Genomic DNA, 18437 nt, shown 5'->3' on the forward strand with positions numbered 1-18437 from the left:
GGGATGACTTCACACAAACAGCCCGGCCCGGGCGGAGGGGGGCGGGGCCTCGCGCGCGCGGCCGCCGCACGGCAGCGAGGGGCGCCGCGACCGCTCCCGCGCGTCCCGCGCCGCCGCCGGCGCGGCCCAGGCACCTGCCCCCGCTCGCGCCCGGTGCGGGGAACGGGCCGCGGTGGCAGCGTGGGCGGACTCGCGCCCTGCGTCCCCTTCTCCTTAAGCGTTTTTCAGCCTGCAAAAAAAAAAAAAAAAAAAAAAACAACCCAAAACAACAACAAAAAAAACCACAGAAGTAGAAATCAGGGCTGTCAGATCACCAAGCATGGCGCAGTGTATCCCCTTCCTTTTTTAAAACACTGACACTGTCAGTAAACAAACGAAAAAACCTCGCAGCTATCACTCCTAACCTTACGTTTTGCAAAACACGCCTGGGTTTTTTCTCTCCCAGGCGCCGTTGACACCAGTGATAAAACTCAATGAATTCACTGCCTAAGGGTCACGTCTTCTGGGTGTAAGAGGAGGGAAGATTCCCCCCCCCCCCCACGTAGGATTCGTTTTATTGCGCTGTGAAAATGCTTGGCATGCCTCATGTAATTTTTCGTGGTGTGTCAGAACGAGTGGTTTAAAAATTCCCATCATTGCAGCTTTTTGTTCACAGTCTTTGTGCAATTTGGGAAGAGCTGCCTCATTGTACATCTGGCAAATTGTGTTGAAATAGAGCTCCTTAAAAAACTAACTATGTCAGGAAGATTAATGTGATATATAAGGTAACACTTAGGCAGTTACTACTTAGCACCATTATAGAGTATAACTAGAATAAAACCACAAGCTACTCCCTTTCGGACTTACATTCAAACCAAGCCCTAATACTGAACACCTTTCTAACTGAATAAATGCTAAAGTTTCCCACAGAATCTGCAGCAGCTCAGGCACAGGGCACAATTTTTGTTTAATACACTAAAAGAGAAAAATAATGGGGATGAGTAATTAAAAAAAAAAAAGATTTTAACTTGATAGTGACCTTTTTGATCTAATTTAGGCATGGATTTAGCAAACCATCTAGAACACTTGCCGAAAGTCTCTTGGTGCTTGCGGCAGCCCTCGGAGGTTTTCAATGAGAGCAGGACTGGCTACTTTTCTTTATGTTCTTCTGAGCACCTAACATCAGCTCTACTTGCTTGCAAATCCCTGGTAATGCCATGCCATTTCCTTCCTCAGTGCTACAAAAACAAGTCAATTTGGGCACAAAGCATGGGAGGCCTTCTCCCCCAGGAGATGGCCCCGCTTAGCTGGGAGTGAGATGACTTTTCTGAATGATCACAGTGTGGCTTCCTTGTTGCCGGTGCTTAGTTCCAGACACAGCTAAACCAGACCACTTACAACTTTTGAGATGCGAGTGTAACTGATGCTGAATGATTTCCCCAAATTTATTTATTTTTAATTTTACTGGTTTTAACTAATCTAGGGAACTCTACCAGCTCTTTCAGCAACTCTTATAATATCTACAAGTGTGATCCACCAAGAATAAACTGGCTTATTTAGTATCATGGTATTTGCATACAACATCTGCCCATTTTTATCTGCCACTTTCTTTTTGGCTGCAGAAGTGATTCTCCCAGATTTTTTCCAGTGCTTTCCCTTTGTTTCTTCTCTACAATTTTGAAGGCCCCTCTGGGGACTCACCTTTTAGCCTGGCTCCTGTGCATGTCTGTGGGGGCCATCTAGTACAGTTTCTAGCTCCCCAGATGAGGATGAAATGGTGTTTTCAAGGAGAATTCTCATGCATATCAAGCAATACGTGCTGCCTCTCAGCGCCAAGCTGAACAAAACTGACCTCTTGGTGGCTGGCATTTGCCACCCTCCCTGACCACACTGAACATTAGTGGAGTGACTAAAAGTAGGCTTTGATTGCCCACAAACCAGGGCAAGGTGCGACTGCTCAAATACTTGTTTCACAGCTTCATGTCTTTACACTGCAAATCTCCTACAAATCCCAAAGTGCAGTGGAGGACTTCTAACTTACAATAATGAAAAAAAGTGCTTCAGAACAGCTGATGGTGTAACTCGGGGAGGATTTGAGTTTCTCAGCAGTGTACTGCTCTGGCCTGTGATGGCTTGGCCATTCCTGCCCTCTCAAAGCAGAACACTTTCTCTCCACAAAAGTCCAACTAGGAATGCATAAACGAAAACATGGTCCAAAAATCTTCACTTCTGAAACATCTCAGGTTTCCTTGAAGCGTTTGCTGAGGACACTGCAGGGCTACCCTATTACTTGACAGTAGTTTGAGTTTTCAGCTTTGGCTGGTGGCCAGCTTGCAAATAAATAAAAGGTATTTAATTAGTTAATGAGCTTCCACTGAGGATCCTTGAGCCCCTTCCCCTTGAACAAGCCAGTCATGCTCCCCACAGTACTAGAGGGACACTCTGTCTGTCCTCGCTGCATGGAAAGAGGGTGATTAAAAATTGCCCCAAACTTGGAAGAACCCGAAAGAGTTTAATTTGAAAAATGCAGACATCTGAAATAGTACCTGCTCCTGTTTTTTAGAGGTGCTAGCATTATGTAATGCTGTTTTAAAAAATGAAGCATATTTGCACTCTGAGCTTGGTGCAAAGGAGGAATATGGGACTCTATAGAGATCCCAGGTGACCTGGAATATAAGCCTTAGGCCAGAGGATTTGCTCTCATCTAGGACAGTACTTAAAAACGTTTACTTGTAAGTATGCATGTGGTCCCTGGAAAGCTAATGGGACTGTTGCTGTTTTCCAGTTAAACTTGTACCTTTCCTGGATGGGATCTTAATTGCTTTAGCTGGGAAGCTAATACATGCCAATGTTGTAAAAATAAAGCTAACCACAAGGGGTTTTTTTTTGATACAAAATATACGTATGTCATGAATACTGGGACAGAGGAGCTAACACAGACAAAAAGTAAGACACTTGTCAGCTAAGACATCTGATCCTGTTGTGTTATTTTTCAATATTAATGAATAAATAAACACAAATAGGCTACTTGTTGTTAGGTGGAAAGCAGCTGCCAGAACCAAACCCAGGCAGCTGTTGCTGCTTCAAGATTTCACTGCAAATTACTTTTTACAACTTGAGTCATTTTAAAATTTGCTTTATTGGCTAAATGCCTGTTTAAAGGATTTTGAAAAATTACTAGGAGTTCATTCAGGAACAAAAGCGTTGATTAACCCACAGTTCTGAATAAGTTTTGCCAAGGGGTAAAATTTAAGAAGGAGATATCAACAGATCATTTCTGCAGTGCGCACTTGCAGCAGTTGTCTGCATGAGTAACAACATATTAGTTTTTCAGAAGTTCATAGGACTGGATAGTTTAAAGCAAACAGGATAATAAAGAAATGTGATCTTTTTCTCCATTATGCTTTAGGCCAAATGTCAGGTGGCTGCAAATAGACAGCAAGAGCAAAGATTGATGATAATAAAAATAGGTACTCATGCTGCCAGAATGAAGTACTCAGTGGAGCACCTAAGATCTGCAGATCAGCAAGGCAGGACCCCTGCACTGGTTCACTCCTATGAAAAAGGCAGCGCATTTATAGCCCATCCTAAATAAGAAAGCCCTGATGGCTTAACAGAGACTGATAACTTTGAAGAATTTTTTAATTGATATTTAGAATTCTTTAACAGGAACATAATTCTCTTAAATTCTTAAGGATTGCTCAAATTCTATAGCAAAAGGATCAATTTCTATTACTGTTCAAAAATCTTTAGTGCAGCCTCTCACAAGCACTACTCATTTCTTTGCGACACTATTGCTTTCATCCCTATTAAAGCCAATAAGGCTATTCTATGAGGATTTATATTAAGGCGATTTGAAGACACCATTAAGAAGATCAGCCCTCTCTGGCTGCCAGGCTCTTTCCTGTCAAGGAAGTTATCCCCTCTTATCCTGTCATTTGAGAAAATTCTGAAAACAGAGACTAAATAATTGCAAACCCAAAGGAGATCTCTCCTCTGAACTGGGAGACCAGTCTTTTCCAGCCACACAGGGATAAATTCAAGATTTTACAGTGACAGTTTCAGACTAATCTCTAGGGAAGAGGAAGTTGTGAAGTGCTTTGGATAGTGTTGCGTAGGCCTGGGCTCAAGTGGGATCATTTACGGGAAAGAACTGGATATTTGAAGCTTCCTAAGCAACCTAAGCTTCCTGATCAAAAGCATTTCCTTAACCCTGTTTGCTGCTGCATGGCCCTGAAGTCAGATGTAGCTGGACGGGAAAAGAGAAAAGCAAGGTTAGCCAGTCAGAAGAGCATCCATGGTGGCTAGGAAGCAATGCTACAGCATGATAGGCTTTTTCTCTTGACCTCTTTCTCCACACGCTAGCTCAGAAATTAAACAGATAAATAGGGGTGCCTGGGAGTAGAAACACCTAGGGAAGCTAATGGATTTTTGCTGTGTGTCAAGGGTAACACCGTACCATGATGCCTGAAATCCTCTGCTAGGGAATAGCCAGCACGGTTCGTGTGGGGGGCAGCAGGATCCCTTAGGGCAGCTGGCAGGAGGGGCTTCTTGCAGGTGTAAACGTTCCACACTTGGACCCAGAACTCCACTAAATAAACACAAGCAGCCTGATGCAGTACCTCTTCAGGTTAAAGTCTTCACCCATCACCAGCCCTTCGCTGGAGATTTTGTAGCCTGTAGGTCTGTTCTCAGTGACACCTCTTTCTAACTCCAGTACTGGGAGACAGGACAAAGGTCAATAAGGTCCATTTTCAGGAAAAAAAAGAGATATTCTCAGGTCAGGGAGGAGCGGGCTGAAGAATAAGATCAACCTAACACAGAGATGGCCCTAGGAAAGGCAGAAGGCTCAAGATCTTATTGCTAAGCTGCCAATGATGCATACAGTACTTACAAGTCACCTGGTGTGGAGGAAGAGCTGCAGGCAGCCTTGGCTAACTGGGGGAAGGAGGCAGGTGGGAGAGGATGGACCCTGGAGGAAATCTGCAGTACCAGAAATCCCAGATCACTGTCTTTGATCAAGCAGCCAAGAAAAAAGTGGAAATCTACCACCAAGATCTGGAGGCAAAAATCCTTGCAAGGGTAAGAGGGAATGGAGTTGGCTAACAAAGCCACCACATTACACAGATAGCTTCAGATAGCTTAATTGGATTGAATCAGCTAATTGGACTGCAACAAATCAACCAAATTTGACATTTATCATCTTCCAAAAACCAAGCGAGGGCAGATAGAGGAAAAGGGCATGGAGGGAGAAAGCAGCACTGAAGGAGAAGGTAGTGGGAAGGTTGTACAATCCATCCTCCTCCTCAGGACAGAGGCATCCTGTTCTGAAAATGAAATGAAGATAAGGAAAGGTGAAAGATTTTCCGGGAGGAGTATCACTCACAGAAACATGTAGAGAGAGGGAGGACAGAAGCAGGCTCAGTTAAGCAGGCATGGGAAGCTTCAGGCAAAATTTGAGCAGATGCTGATCATAGGAAATGCCAAAGGCAAGCTGGGTACCATAAACGGTGCTCATGGTCAGGAACTAGCTCTACAGGGGGGATGAAAGAGACTTGTATAAACCTAACCAGCACATGTCTGACCTTAGTGACTTCCCATGAGACTGCCTGCCTACTCATATTGCCAATTATGGCATGCCAAGAATTCAAGGGACCCAGATGTTGCCCCCAGTCCACAACTGGCAGTGCCTCAGGCACACAGCTGGTGGGCAGCATGAGGTCTGTGCTATATAGGCACAGGGTGGTTTGATAGACCTTTTGGGGTCAGCAGGGAAGTTCCCCTGCCTTTGCTGACCCCATGACGTAGAGACAGCCCAGGAAGCCAGCACCAGTGCTGGGTAGATGCAAGAGAGAAGTGATGCAACAGGATACAGGCCCTGCCAGGCTGGAGGAGGTATTTTGTAACTTTATGAAGATTTATGAAGCCTACCAGAAGGAAGAGGGCTGACAGCAATAGTCTGTGAGCAGGAGGGTTTGGGACATCAAGGCCATGTATTCTTCAGGCCCCAAATAAATGTCTTGAGAGAGTGGACAGTGCAGGGCTGAGCTTCTCTCTCCCACCATTGGCCTGGACTAGAGTGACTGGGCTGATCTGGGAGGTGTTAAGGCAGACGTGGGAGTAAACACTCCAGCTGGGAATGAGTCAGCCTGAACAGGTCTGGGGCCAGCCAAGCAGCAGGACCCTGAAGCATGTGGGATTTGGGGGATGCCCAGGCCTAGACTTGCAGGGGCACCTGGGAAAGGCATAAGGCTGGTGTGCATGTGTGGGGTGTCTCCCTTCATAGTGGGGTCCCCAAGTGAGTTCCTACCCCTTTCAAAAGCTCAAGGGGCTCCTGGGAAAGCTGAATGAGAGCAATCTGCAGGGCCATGCTGGGCCATGGGGAGGTGCACTGGGCTGGCATTGCCCTTCAGACATGGCACTCTTTGAAAAACAGCTGAACAAAATGATTGCTATTTACAGAGGAGCAAGCTGGCTGGTCAGAAACACTTCAAAAACTGGCATTTCTAAAACCAGCTAGCAGTGTGGTTTCTGAGATGCTATTCTGGGTGTGCTGTCAAAACAAATCTCTATGCATAGCTGAGCTGAACTGACTGACTTTTCTTGTCAGGACAACTACTCTTAGCAGTGGCTAAACTAGTCCTAATGCAAGGCTTCAAAAGCCAAAGCCATATTTACTGGTTGATTTTCATTATTTGAAGGATAGAGGTTGGACAACTGGATAGCTACAGAAGTGACCTCTTGAGCTGGTCACTCTTTGCCCTGGGAAGCTGGGCTTGAGTACTTAGGTGCAGCATCAAACAATTATTGGGAAACCATGAACATCTAACTCATGCTATGTAATACAAACAAAACTTTGGGAAAGGGTTAAAAACCCTCCTGCTTAGGCCAATTGCTAACTGTTCAATGGATAGCAGACCAGCTCAAGGTTTCACACCCCTTTCTCTTTGATATCTGGCACCAGCCACCATCCCAGCCAGGCACAAGGCTGCTGGTGTGGCTGGTCTGGCATTTCCTCTTCTTCTAGAGCCTCAAGGTGCTCCAAAACAGAAGGGCCAACACTTTCATTTGGACATGGAAGGCAGGTGGGAGCAGTGACTCGACTGCGACCCTCATGCGCATGGACATGTTGGTGCCCGGCCAGCAGAGATGGCTGTGCACTGCAAAGACCCGGCTCTGCCCCAGCCGTGAGGGTGTACAAGTGTGCAAGCGCGCTGCACTTGAGTAGTGGCACCAAGTTTAACCTCTTATGAAACACATCCTGCTGCAAATTGGAATAAGTAGCCATTCATAGGAGGCCTGCAAAACAGGAGGGGTTTTGTGTGTGCCATTCTTTAAGGCAGCAGCAGCCCTTTAAAGCCTCTTTTATATGCTGTGGTAAATAGGCTCCCGGCATGCTCTTTACTCTGTGTCTGTACATAGATGCAGACTGAGGCACTGAAAACAGCATTTTGTGGGTGTACTGGGAGACCTGGGGGACAGATCCTAATTGCTAAACTCTAGAGTCCAGTTCAAATCAGTGGCACCTTTCTATCTATCCCTGAATAGATCAGGATTGATCCTGATCTGGCTAGGGATAGAGCCAGGCCTGCTGGCCCAGATACAGCAGGCCAGAGGGTCAGCTTCATGGGGACTGACTCCAAAACAGTTCCATGCTGTAGTCCACTTTCCTTTGTAAGCAGACAGGAGCAGAGACTGTCACCCGTCTGTGTGAAATACATACAGGCTCTTCCTTGCCATAACACTGACAGTAGCTGGTTTCAAGCATCTTAGTTACACTCCTCAGAGAAAATTAGGCAAAGTCACTGAAGTGCAAACTATTACCAGTGTGGAAGCCCTACCAAGTGTTCAGGCTGATGTGGTAGGGTAACAGCTCCTTTAGAGTTGAAAACGTTCCATCCATCTTGAAGAAGATGGACGTTCCCTTCCCTACCAGTTCTCCGTTGATGCTGGGCGCTTCTATAACTCACCTATATTCTGGGGTCAGTCATTAACCTGCTGCTGGAAAACTGTTTCTCTATCAGGTAGGAGTGAAAACCCCCACAGTAACATCACTCCTGGAACATCAGAAAAAATACTGGATCTAACCAAGTGCATAGTATATATTCCACAAAATGATCTTACAGCAAAACACTTACCTTCCAAAGCATTCTTCAAGTGAATAACCACATTCAATCCATGTAACTGTCAAAGAGCTATGGAAACATGCACAGCTTCTGAAGGAGAGTGAAGAATCTCTTGTCTCAGAAAAGCAAATTGCACCACTGCATACAGCAAAAAAACCTGATCTCTTATCAGGAAGCTGGAACTGGCATAGCGATGGCCCCTTACTATAAGGTTGTGAGAGGTGTCCCTGACCAGCATTACCACATGTCTAAAGCCAATAGGGATTAGCTTTTGAAGAAGGAATACAGCAGTATTCATACTGGTGCAGACTGGCTCTGCTGCAGAGTAAGCTAATCACATTCCAGTTGTTCTCTGCTAAGGAACTGGAGACTGCTTTGACTTGCTGAAAAATACCTGGTCTAGATTGTATCAGATGTTTGACTATAGCTTAGTAAGAACAGCATAAAACTTGCTGGCTTTTACATCCCATATTATCCACCAGAACAAAATGCTTAGGATGTGACAGAAAGTGAATGTGATAGAGCAAAACTAGCTGATAGCTATTACCTGGTATTGCTTCTGGGCTGCATATCATCTCCATGAGCAGCCTGCAGGAGTACAAACTCCTGTTGGCTGCAGTGCAAATGCCGAGCACTAGACAGGGCGGGATTCAGACCAAAAAGCAACATTTTGGACCAGCTTCCAACAGTAAAAACAAGACGGAAAGTGAGATTCTTGGTTTCACAATGGGGTAAGATAATATCTTTGGCTCTGGTCTGCTCGCAAGATGGCGAAACAGTTAACTCAGTAGGATGTTTGTAGCTGTGGATTTACCACTCCAGGACAAGTACCTTAACCTGAGGTCATGCAATGTGATGAATTCCTAGACTATTCAGAACAAATCAGTCTTAACACACCTATTCTCACCTTTAACTTTTCCAAACTTTATGAATGATTTGCATCCAACCATAGGAGTATATAGGTTCACATTTACCTACTGCACAAATCCTGCAGACCATTCAAAAGGTAGGGAGCAGAAATGGCCTCTTAAATAGGTATGTAGGCTTAGCATTGTCAGTACCACAGACACTGATGCTGGCTGTCTGCTACTGGGTTGGAGACTTCAGTGCTGTGCATGGGTAAATGCTTCCTATTCAAAATGAATGACACGAAGCTGAATCAACCTGAGAGACCAATAGCAGAAGCCCAAACCAAAAAACTCACAGCTGAAGGATTTCCATTCTCCTCTCATCTCCCACCTGGTAGCCGGTGTCAGAGCAGCACCTCCCTCCACAATAGTGTATGTGACCACCATTTAAAGGAAAGAAACTTTACGTAAGTTTTTTATACTAAGGGTCTGGACACTGACCTTTTGGCTAAGAACAAATCTGGACTGTGCTATTGATTGTCCTCATGACAGATAGCATCATGTTGTGGTGAGCAGAATGAAAACAAACGGGTAAGAGGAAAAAGGGAGTTCCTTGCATGAGAAATCCTTCTTCCTATGCCCTCAAGACAGTCAGCTCAGTTGTGAAATGATGCTAGCTCTGCTGCAGGCTCTTATTTCAAACACAGAGTGTGTGTGTGGGGGGGGGGGGCTCTGACTTTGGTGGCAGAGTAACCTTTCGGCTAAGACCGCACATCTATTCACTGTGAGCTGAGCTCATGGCTGGCCTTTCAGGTGCAGTTACACCCCCAGATTCCCAAAGAGCTGAAGCACATGAGATCCCTGCTTAGTCACCTATCATGAAGGCAGACTTTTACATCCACTATTATCTTTGCATTTTAAACAGGCTCACTTACATGCTGCACCATTGCTCATCCATTGGGAAAAGCATATAAAGGTACGTCCTCACTCCAGTCCTCTCCTCCAGCTTGGAGGGGCTGCTGTGGCTCCACAGCCACCTCTATCAACATGTTTATGTGATCTTTGCTGCACTCAGTTGTGACTCACTGCACTACAGCTGCACAACGCAGCACCGAAAGCCATGACAAACTCTTCTTCCCCACAGCCAGGCCTCTGGTTTCCTCCTCCGGCTGCACCTGCCTCCACTGAGGTTTTGACTCGCACTCCAGCACAGCAGGAGGGAGAAAGCTCTAGCGCTTCTCCTGCCCTCCTGGCACCACTTGGTTCCCTTGAGGCCTTTGCCTCAAGGTAGTGTCTTTGGCAGCTGTAGCTGTTGCTGGTTCCTTATGCTATAGCCTATGCCTTGCCTTCCCCAAGGGCTCCTTCCCCAGCTCTTCTAAGCTGCTGGGCCTCCAGGGACCCGCTGGATCAAGTCCCCTTGTCTCTGGTGCTAAAATTCATCCCATGGGGGAGGATTCCCAGTAAAGTCCTTCTCTCTTGCTCTCTAGATCTGGGAGATTTCTTCAAACCTTACCCCTACCAAGCAGCTAGGAAGTTGCAGCTAGTACGCTCTCCTATCAGTGGTGCGCTACTGCTGTCACCATCTTCTGACCACCCCTTTCAGAGCTGAGAGGTGGCAGGAGACCTCTCCCTAGATTTCCTACAGCTCTTGTGCTGTTTCTGCACAGCCCCAAACCCACAAGCCCAGCATTTTGCTTCCGAGCCTTTGATCTGGAGGGATCTCTCCAGGCTTTATTGAGCAGCTGGCATTTTATCAGAGTTGGGAAGATGGTCTGTTGTAGCCACTGGGTGAAGACCTCTTTCTCAAGGCCCTGGTGCAGAGCAGCTGCCATGAAACCCTAGAAAGCTGGGGCCTTCCAGTACCACTAGGTCTCCTACACCAGTCAGCAAAACCAGGTGGCCCCTGCAACTCTTATACATCTCTTGTATTCCTTTCTGGGTGTGCTGAAGATAAAAGCCTTATTTCCCCCTGCCCCTTTCATCTTAAGGATGTCCTGGGAGAGTGCTGGCTGTCCACATGTATGCCTCTACCCTCGACAAGCTCCCCAGCCACCTCTGCACCACAACATAGGCTGGCCTAAGACTATCCACACAGTTAGTCTCCAGGACACCCCATGAGATTAACTACACAACTCGCATATCCCACCTTAATACGAGATGGCAGGGCCTTTTATCAGATGGGAAAGGTTTTATTTCAGCTTGACAGAACAGTTTACTGGCAGCATTAGTTGGCAGTTCCTCCGCAGAGCCACATGCTTGAACAGGCTGGAGCAGGTTGTGGGGACTGCCAGCCCCTCTCCCACCTGGGCAGGTGAGGTCTGCACTCAGTGCACCACAGCAGCAGCCGCTCTGCTTTCCCTCAGTCATTCACACACTGCCCATCCGTGGCCCTCTCAAATCTCAGGAGACGACCATCAGCTTCTTTCTGGCACTAGCCGAGATGGGCCAGGGCTACGTCAGGCCTTGGAGGACGACGCTCGAGGAGGAGGAGGTGAATTCCTAGTGCTTTGGTGATTGCTTCCATTTGTTAGTTTGTTCACAGGCCCCCTCAGCTGCTGCCTACAGAGTCTATTTCTTTGCAGACCAGAGGAGACTTTCTGCTCAGATCTCTTTCTATTACTTTTTATTTTGACCCTGCACTGCCTTCCCACAATTTTTCATTTTACATCCTCAGTAACTGTTTGGTCATCCCATTTGTTTTGCTCCCCTTCCTTGGCATGGAAGCTCAGTTTGGATTCATCCTGTGGGACAGCTGTTGGGATCAGCCAAGACTGCTCCACGTACAAATGCAAAATAGTTTAACTCCAGCAGATTCTTTGGGAGGTGTGGAACAGCCAACACTTACTTTCCACCCAGAGTTGCATTCTGGTAAAGAACAAAAAGGTTAATTTATTCTAGCACAGCTAGATTAGTTGCAAATATTTAAATATAAATTTGAGCACACCTCAGATCTGAGAGTTTGGCATTATTCACGCTGAGTAGAAGTTAAAAACTGCAAATCTAAGAACCAACAAGAATAAAGCAATGTAGTTAACATGCAGCTTTTATGGTGAACCATGCTTATCTGTACAGATTTACATAAAAGCAAAACAAACTCTATCCATTTCCCCATGATTTCCATTTCAGGAGCGGGGGACTTAGAACTGTCAAACTCCAGCTTAGGCTGTTCAGCTCAGCAAAGGCTGAAGTATACACTTGGCTTTAAATATTCATGTAATTCCACAGAATTCTTCATTTAGTTATCTTTAAACTCACTTTTAAAGGTTTTACTGACTCTGATTAGAGTACTCAGAAGTTGGAGTGAGTCCTTTCATGCCAGACTTACATTGCCTCAATTTGAGAAGAATTAAATCAGGCATAATCTGTAACATCCTTATCAGGTGTATGGAGCAACCAAGAAGCTTCACTTGCTTGTTTTGCCCCAAGGGTTCATTCTGTGCTTATACAAAACATGCTTGGTTTTTGATATAAATGTGAAGACACAGAAGCTGCATGCCCTTATTTTGGACTCAGCCCTGCTATCAGCTTCACATTCACATTTTATCCCTTTATTTTACATTACGACCAATCTGCTCTTGAACACACTGCATGTTTAGCCAGAGGTTTAAGAACAAACACTGCTTCTGTCTCATCAAAACTTTATTCTCTTGCTTTTGCCTTCTTACTTCCTTTCTACTTGTGCTAAGAACAGGATGGCCTTGGAAAGCTCTTGCTGCATATCCCACACCCTGAGATCGGTGCTAAATGCAGAGATAGGCAAAGCACACTAGGAAGGTGTTCAGACAGCTTTGGTCCCTGCCAGCTGTTTGTCTTTGTGCATTTCATGCATTTTTAATTGGACACACTTCTGTTTGTCCCCAGTTTAATGCTTTTGTGAAGAAAGCGTGGCATTTGCTTGATTTGCAGCCATCCACTTCTTCACAAGCAAAATCCTGTTTCATAACAGTCTTTCTGTAACTTGGGTGCTGGTTATATCACAGAACAATGTTTTAATAAGCTCTATTTACATTTTTTGGGGTAGCTAGAGGGGTTTTGGTTTTAATCAGCTGAGTAAGAGAGCCATGAGTGATTATACAGACACAAACAGAACTGCTACCATCATCTCCCAGCTCCTTATCCATGGCTCCTGTGCCAACAGTGCTAAAACAAGGGAAAAAAATAGGACAGGCCCTTGAGGGCAAATATTTTTTGAAAGGGGGGGAAATTGATTAAGACATTACAGTTGGTGTTCTGCATGGAGTCCTCAACAGTTTTTTCCGTATGTGATTCATTGCTTAAGCCAGAGGCAGAAAGTTTCTTTAGACCTGGGAGGGGGGAAGGGAGCGTGAGCCCTCCTGCCATTCCCCGCAAGCAATACTTTGGGGGGCCGTCAGGGGAGGTCCTTGGATGGAAACGCCTCCTGCCAAGAACCACTTCAATGAACTGCAGGCTTATTCCTTCCCCCTCTCACTGCTGCAAACTACAGTTTCCTTCTCCTTCCCTTCCTAACCCCTATTCTCACCACAAAAGCAAAAGTCGCTCAGCATCCTCCTGCTTAGGAAACCTGAAAGGACCAAGGTCCGAGGGGAAGGGGGACATCCCTGGAGGCTCTTCAAGGAGGGCCCTCACCCAACAGCTCAGCCTAGCCCTGCACGAGGGGCACCGCAGAGAGCATGGGCACCCTGGGCTGCGCCGGACTGGGGCAAGGCAATAGGAGAGCAGCTCTTGGGAAGACTGCTGGCACCCCGGCACCATTTTGTGATAAATGCTTAGTGACACTGGCCACGTGCAGGAGCTAGGCCCATCGAAAACAGATTTAACTTTCGACGTCAAGAGAAAGCTTCATTTGGCTGAGTGCAAATAAAAAGGACTGGGGCATCCAGGCTCCAGCCAGTGAAGTAACTAAAAGCATGGAGCAGGCTGTGTGAGGGAGACAAAGGGCATGCCTTTGCTGTTTCCTTGTGCTGCCAGCTCCATCCTCTACCGTGGAAAATGAGGTCTCACACTTTTGCCCACAGAAGTATACTCTGGGATGCTGGCCAGTGTAGGATCTATCCAGTACATCCTGCAGTTAGCGATAAGACAAAACATGTTGTTCACAACTCTACCCAGAGCCAATACTCCAGAAGTCTTTACAGTCAGTGTCCCGCTTGCCAGACACCACGTATTGTCACTACTCTCTTACAGACTGTCAATCTGTAACTAAAGAGATGAACAGAGGGCTCTCGAATATCTCTATTAGCACAAGCCTGGCCCTTCACAGAGATAAACACAGCACAGAGGAGCAAGAGATGACAAATTGTGCTCAAAATGCTGAAATCGCCTAGAAGCAAACTCTAATGCATAAGAGTAGGACTGGCTTAATAAACATCAAGTGTTGCAAGCAGCAACAATAATCACTTTACTACTTTCCCATTCAAGAGCTGCTTCTTTTCTGTGCACAGACTAATAGATTAGTAGACTACAGTGCTTATGAATGTCTTTCTAAACTCTTTGATTTTAGGAAATTCCACTAACTTCAGCAAGGCCAAGATACGATTGCCATGGTGGACCAAATTGTATTGGCACCTCCTAGGACACATATGTGAAATGAAGGTAGAATAGTTCATGGCTCTTCTATACTTGTTCATTCCTCGCTTTTCCACGTTGTACCAGTTAAACAGAAATGACTAAGCCTGGAACAGATATCCTGTTTCTCACTCATCAGAGCTACCCACACGATCCCTGTCTAGCACAAATTCATGCTGACATCTGAATTCTGGTGTAATAAAGTCCATTCAGAGATGAATTAAATAGCTTCTCTGGTCTGAAAGTTTTTTCTCAGTTCCCCTGTGTTCCCATTACCATGAATGGAAACCTTTTCCACAGCTTTCAGAACATGAAAGCTGGGTAGAGCCACTGGGTGGTGTTTCCACTTAAGTTCCCTGACTGCAGTTTTCCTAAAAGTTCTTTTTATATAGGGAGGAAAAAATGTCCTGTGCACCACACCCACTCTCTGCCATCTTCATACTATTTATACAGTCAGAAGCCACAGACCATCTGCAAGAGGGTTAAATCTCAGGCAAACCAATAACCACACTGATTCCAAGCTGTTCATATTACACAGTCTGATCTAGAGCACATCACATTTATCTCATCAGGGAATGACAGTTCAAAAGCTGCACACATGCAAAACAGGTAAAGTTAATTCAGGTGAGAGCACTGTTCAGAAGAAAAAGGCTAAGGAGACTTAATGCAAGAGTTCACAGCTATCACAAGTACAGGAGCACAGCCTTTGGGCTGACATCCCAGCTCATTTGAAGTTAATTCCATGTTTTTTTTCTTTTTTAAACAATGAAGATGAACCTCCATTATATTGTGTGTGTTCTGACCATTACTGGAGATCTCTTATAGCACTTGAAATACCTTCCACCATTCATTTCCTGGTATTGTTGATCATCCATTCAGACTTATGATGAACAGGGACATGCTATGGGTGGGAGACAGTAGCTAGGCTTAACCTAATGTAGCCACACACAGCAAGGAGGTCTTCCATATTGTTCTCAAAAGACTTAAAAACCAGTCCAGGAAAGGCTAAGCTTGTGGACATCCCTGTTACCTCCACCTGAACATAACTACTGCTTCTTGGTCTTGGCAGCTTGTCTCCTCCCAGCAGCCACAGTTTCTGAGGTGACCTTAAGGATGGTTAGTGCCTCCTAGAAAAGCTTTGGACCAGCGATGAAAAGCTGGGCAGATTTGCTCTTGCATACCATCTCTTTTCTCTTCCTCCACTTTGGCAGGGAATCTGCAATGGCCAAGCATGTATTTCTATACATTTTTGTAATGCTTAATCTCATTGCAGGTAGCAACCGTAATCACTGTATTACAGCTTTGTATGAAGAAAGCTTGTTCTTCTGCCCTAACAATTAGGAAACTCTCTAACCATACACAGCTAGGCAGACTTACACATGCCCACATACCACAAATCAACAGGTTTTAGAGATGCCTTTCAACTGGAATTAACCACAGAGGAGACCTCAGGGTACTTATGTCACAGAAGCACCGAAAACTTCTCTCGGCCACACATCAGTGGACCCTGGATGAGCAGTTACTAATCTAAAAGCTGAACGGCCTAGACTGGTGAGGCAAAGAGCAGCCAAAATGAAATCGTCGTCCCGCCGCCCCGCCCATGCTGTACCTCAGCTCTCTGGCTGCAAAATGGGATATCCTGTAAGCAAGATGCTTAAAAGTCTCAGTGGAAGTCAGAGAGACCTAGGAATTGAAGCCACATTTTCTAGTTTCTATCTGGTGCCTGTGTAAGAGGAATAAAGAATTTGTCTTCATATCTAAAGTGTTAACATATTGTAAAAAAATACCACTAACTCAGCCACTAACCACCCTTACATTTCACTGCCTGTAAACTCTTATTTTTCTGATGTGCAAAGAACATGCTAATACATCACTTAGATCCACCATGGCTTTGAAGAAATGAACTCAGTATGGGAGTACAGTGCTAAGGGGAATATTCATAAAGATTAATGTTAGCTTAGCCTCCTCAAGCTGCCTCTGCTGGACTTCTCTAGACATAATTAAAAGCAGCCAAGTTAGGTTTCTCTTCTTAAGGCCTACTGAAGCAGCCCAACTTTTCCCTCTGTACTGCAGAGGCAGTGTAAGAAAAATGGCTTTTCTAGGCTGATACTAGCCTTTGTGAAAACCTCTCTTTGGGAGCAGGAGAATGCAAGGACTGCAGAGCACCAAACCCAACATCTGGCTGCTATTAAGGGAGAAGTTTAATTTTATTTTAGCCTAGGCTTGTATCAGCCAGCCACGGGAGTGGGAGGGAGCCTGGCACTGAACATGCGGTGTGAACATTGGGTTGTCTCTTGCATTCTCCATGCCTGCCTCTCACAGGGAGAACAGATGCTCTGTGAGAAGCATTTGAGCTCTTCAGGAATTAAATCTGCTACACAGTCCTGCCAATTGCACTTTGTAAATAAAACTCAATTGTTCATTCACCATGTTTGGTTGTTTAGTACTTACCCTACAGCAGGACTTGAACACTTGAGGCTTGGGGTATCGACCACTCCATGATTCACTCATTTGAACTCACTGTTCTTGTCAGACCTAAGAGTAAATGGATCATACAGAGAAAGGCTCATATAGGACTAAGGGGTCTGTACGAAGGAGAGAACAGTTACTTTCTACAAAAAGACAGAACTTAAAGTTCTGGATATCTTCTACATTTACCCCTCGTATGAGACAAATAGACTTGCACAAGTCTTGTATATCCACTACAAGCAACAGGAACACCACCATATTGATTACTTACGTTAGAGTAATTCTTGGGAATACTTGAGCCTCTCTGATACAAACCATAATTATTTTACATTTATGACTCCCACTGAATCAATTACTGAATGCTATCAAAGCTGTCACTCGATCACACAGCAACCAGGACCACTACAGCAACATTTCTGGGGAAACGTACTGCATTTAAGTGGCAGGGCTTTTTTTGTTGTTGTTGGTTGGTTGTTTTTTTCTTTTTGTTTGAGACAAAGGTGGGCTTGGTTAAAGGAGAAAGTAATTTGTCTGGCCACTGTGTTGTCTTCTGACAGAGTAAGCTCTTCCCGAGGAGCCGAGATGCCCTGCGAGGTCTGCAGCAGAATACAGATGGGCCCATTAAGGTGTCAAACCCTCCTGCAGAATGGTAGCTTTCCAGTGACAAATCAGCTTGCCAGTGGCTTAGGCAGTTAGTTTACCATAACCAGCCACTTTATAGCAGACCAATACAGAGATTTTTCCCGTTTTCTTCGCATCCTCCCCTCAGCTCAAATCCACTTATAATGATACATGTCTGATGGAATAGCAGGGGAGGAAATTATGAATGTCTGCAGTGAAATGCTCCCTGGCTGCACTGACAAGAGCCTCAATTTTTGAGCTGATGGGGTGACAGATAGAGAAGTAGCTACTCTCTGGAGCACAGTTTGTTCCAGCAAGCTTACCTGAAATGTGGAAAAGCAACAAATCAGATCAGCAAGCAATTTTGACTCCTACCTGTGCAAGTTTTCTCAGTTTTCTTCTACGTATGCTTTGCAGAAAGCATTGGAGTGTTCCCAGGTTGCATCAACGACAGTATATTGAAGGGGAAGTTATTTGTACTTCCTCATCTGGACAAGTTTAGTCCTGCTTTACTTAAAGTATTTACTGTCTTCAGGAGACCAATCAGACTCCACTATGTCTAGTTTAGATACTTAAGCCTAATATATTTAGTAAGGAAATTAAGCATGGTTACTCCTTCTTTTGAAATCTGTCAGCAACAAGCTCTATTGATTTTATTCACATTTATGGGAGCCTGTAATTGTGGTATTACACTGTTGACAACCGTACATCATCCAGTGATGTATTTGAGGTTTCCCACATAGAGTCCCAAGCCCTAAAACTTTCAATCCTCCTCTGAGATTTTTCTCATTTTCAAAACCAAGAATAAAATTGAATGACTCCCCCCCACATGCTGCAGACACACATT

The sequence above is a fragment of the Apteryx mantelli genome, chromosome 1 (genome assembly GCF_036417845.1).
Source record: "Apteryx mantelli isolate bAptMan1 chromosome 1, bAptMan1.hap1, whole genome shotgun sequence".
Lineage (NCBI taxonomy): Eukaryota > Metazoa > Chordata > Aves > Apterygiformes > Apterygidae > Apteryx > Apteryx mantelli.